The sequence below is a fragment of the Triticum dicoccoides genome, chromosome 1A (assembly GCF_002162155.2).
Source record: "Triticum dicoccoides isolate Atlit2015 ecotype Zavitan chromosome 1A, WEW_v2.0, whole genome shotgun sequence".
NCBI classification, from domain to species: domain Eukaryota; kingdom Viridiplantae; phylum Streptophyta; class Magnoliopsida; order Poales; family Poaceae; genus Triticum; species Triticum dicoccoides.
The window spans coordinates 369,192,255-369,196,245 of NC_041380.1; the positions used below are offsets into that span (position 1 = coordinate 369,192,255).

Below are 3,991 nucleotides of genomic sequence, written 5' to 3' on the forward strand. Positions count from 1 at the left end.
AAGGGTCTGTATTTTATTATCAAATTACATGTGATGCCTATGCTCGACATTTTTTTTGTCCACTTCCTTTGATTTTTATGTCTCATTTTGCATTCTACACCGGAGCTTCAAATTCCTAGATATGTGGCATGTTCTACGAGCACTTTACAAAATATCACCTAGAGATAAACATCACTTAAAAGTTGCACTACCTTACAATTGGTCAACGGTTCTTGCATAGCGAATTGTGAAATCTTTATGTAAAGAGAGTGTATTAATACGTATATGAGTTTTATGTATTTTCTGCTACAAATGAAATAATGAAATAGAGATGGGGACGTCGTAAGCAGACAAAGGCGAGTAAGAGGGTTATTGGTGAAGATACAAGATGAGAGGGTGTCATTGGCGACAAAGAGATGGAGACTCTTTAGAGAGAGGCCTACCCTCCATAGAATTGTGTACCTGAGTTTGTGGGAGGAGGTAACTCGGGCAAGGCAAAAAACCGACTTACCAGGAAAAAATCTATGATAGCCAATCTACTAGTAATACCTTCTGGTCATGGCATTGAGTGTTGGCGAAGGCGTGTATCTGAATGAAACTCTTGGCATGACATTTATTGGTCAGGTTTAGTAACGACAGACTTGCTCGCTATCTTGTTGTAATATGTTGTCTACTTGTTGTTATGATGATCCTCATTGGCTAGTCTTGCAACAAGGATGAATATCCTTGTTAAGTATAAGCATAGATCTGAAGATTTCCTATCTGATGAATCCGTGAGGAGGCAAGAGACAACTTGGTGAACGGTTGCACAAGAAATAGACTTGGTCGTAGTTATTTATTTCACTTATTGTAATGTTTCGATCGTGGTTAGCTTTATTATATACTCTACTAAATAATATTATTTATATATATGCCCCCACTAATATTTCTCTTAACATGCAAACATGTCACATCATCGCATAACATGCATGAGAAAAGACTCACCACCATTGTCATATTTCTCTCAACATGCAAGCATACCACTTCATCATGAAACATGCATGAAAAAAACTCATAGCATCATGCAAACACACATGAGAAGTTTCATTCTATTATGATTTAATAAACATTTTACAACTATATAGTAATCAGACATAATAAATTATATGTATTTTCAATTTTAGCTTTTTATATTATTATTATTATTATTTCAAATATTCATATTTCATACCATGAATCACATTAAAATATGTCTCAAACTACTCCCGCAACAACATGCGGAGTATAAAAATGACTGTGCACTATAACGACGCAAATGCCAAGGGTAAAGAAAATAGGTCCTGACATATCCCATTAAATGTGTATAAGAAACTACTATCATGAAGTCGAGCACCGAGGAACGTTGCTAGTCCATGGCAGCAACAAATCGCCAAAAGTAAAAAAGGAAGAACGTGATTGGGTAGTGATTTGTGTGTTTACTACAACGCCCATGAAAGTTCCCTGCGGAGCTCAGCCTCCTCCTCCGGGGTGTTAGTCATTGACGATGCCGAAGTGTGCGCGCATGCCCTCGACCGTCTAGCCCCTCATCTGGTCGGCCACCGTCTTGCACGCCAGGTTCAGGAGCCCCTCTACGTCGAGGTCTTTGGCGGCGAGGAGGAGCATGAAGAGCGTGTCCTGGTCGATGCCGCTGACGAAGTCGGTGTCGAAGCGCTCCAGGTCGGGGTCGACCAACGGGAAGGGACTGGCGTACGCGTACGCGGCCGCGTCGGCGTCGGCGTAATGGCGATTGCAGTAGTCGACGACGCGGGCGAGGATGCGGCCGGTCACCTGGGGTAGCGGGATCACGCTGGCGGCGCAGTTGCTTGATCAGCGCCGACGCCGCCGCGATCGTGTCCGCTTGGACAACGAACTCCTCGCCGTCGGAGCTGCGGAGGGTGACCGTGTTGCGGCTGCTAATCGCCATCGATCTCCTATGCGTGTGCCGATCGGGATCGAGATCGCTCCTGCTGAACTCGGTGTTTCAGTCGATCGATCGATCGATCATCGATGGGTGGAGTAAAAAGGGAGACGCGGCGCTCCGAATATATAGATGAGTCGGCGGCGGCTTTTTTTTGGGGGTGGGGGGTTGCGGGGAGAACACAAATTCTTTATCAATCCGAAATTTGTATTGACACATGGCATTTTTTTAACAAGACACATGACATTTTTCTTTTCTGGAACAATCTGCTAATAGATTTTATTGATCAATCAACATGGGGATACAAATATGATTATGGGTTTGACCCAGTCAGATATGGCGGCCCTGATCCAAACATAAAGCATGCCTAGATAAGTTGTGAACTTCATAGTTTGAGCTTCTAAATCATAATTTTTCTTACAAAGGGTATAAGATGATCTCTGGAAATTGGTCTCTCCAATAATAGCTTCATTGTCTTCCTCCTCTCCTTGCCTCAACACTCACGCAATCTCTGGATAAGTAAATCGTTAGACAATGAAAGAGCTTCCCGACAAGCTAAAACCCGACCAGTCGAAGCCCCTACACGTCCGGGCAGGCTAGCCACGCACAAACCGGCACACAGGCGGAACAACGTACGAGGCAATGCACGCGTGCGTTACGTGGTAGCCCCAGCCATTTTGGCTGTAGTTGTTCTTTGCGCAATTGCAAATGGATGGGGAAAAATCCTTCATGAGTAGGATCTTATGTCATTAAAAACAAATCGACAAAGAAAACTATGGGCGATGATTGTTGTCAAGGCAAATAGAAACGCAATATGAACATAATCATTTGCAAACTGCATTTTCTTTGGCAAATTGCAAATCTTACAAAGACAAAGGACCAAAATAAATCTACGGAGTAGACCCACAAGACACCTTGCTTACATTCATCTAGAATGGTGGTTCAATCTAATCATGATTGCAAAGGTCCTTTTTTTACTTTTCTTAACAAGCTACCAACATATTGATTGCAACATTGTATAGATGACCGGATCAATGGACTAGGGACTAATTATTCTATAGACCCCTGTAGATTCGAGAAAGAGAGATGGAAAACCCAAAATTGCAGGCCAAACCAAAGAATCATCTTCTAATCCCATGAATGCAGCCTTATTAGTCCGCACAAAGTAAACATGAATGACTTAAATTGAGGAAATAAGAAACAAAGAGACTGGAGAAAAGAGGGGCATGGGAAGAGGATTATCAAATGATGAACTAATCATCGCCTCCTACATACCACAGATGGGTCGATGTCGCCAAAGCGCAAACCCTCAGGCATCACCGAGCACACGTGCAAGGTTGTCCCGGCTGAGCGGTATTGCCACTAACACGAGCGCCAACACCACCATATAGTAATCCTCGCGCCATAGATCCGAACTGCAAAGGCTAGGATTAATTGCAACTCCGAGAGAGATGGCGAGAAGACAATGCGGTAGCGAAGATCCGTCGTTTGAGGTCGAAAGGAGCACAAAGGTGCGGTCAATGTGCTTCGGTGACTGATGGCAGTGGCAAAGGAGGAGTAGGCAGAGGCAAGGGATGGCAAGAGGTGAGGTGGTGATTGGGAACATCGAGCTGCTCTTGCCGCATCAGTGGAGTGGCGATGGTGATGTCGACGACATGAAATCGCTCGAGAAGAGAAGAGATTCCGGTAAGAGAGAAGAGCATTATGTTCCCACCCCATGAAGACCAGGTACGTCTCTGAATCGCGGGTCCTACGCGAAGGAGGGCTATTGTTGGCCAGACGTGTGAAGCATATGAATAAAACTTTCAACCGCTAGTCTAAAACAAACGGTGGATATCGATCCGTGTGACAATCTCACGGCTGAAACCCATTCGTGTGAGGATGTCCTTTTTTTTAAGGGAAATTCACACGAGGATGTCCCGTGGAGGGAATATTCTAAAAAAATATGGAGGGAATTTTACTCTAAAATAAAAGCTCCGACCCGGCCCGGCCCATTACGAAACTTAGCGCAGGAGGGCTGCTTGAGTTCGTCCTCCGCCCGACGATTTCCCCACCTTGGTCCTTCCTTCTCCTCCC

The 3,991-nt window shown here is 44.5% G+C and overlaps 1 pseudogene; it reads right to left on the reverse strand.

Annotated features, from left to right (window-relative positions):
• Positions 1-1,213: 1,213 nt before the first annotated feature.
• On the reverse strand, positions 1,214-1,921 carry LOC119353171 (annotated as a pseudogene).
• Positions 1,922-3,991: the final 2,070 nt, after the last annotated feature.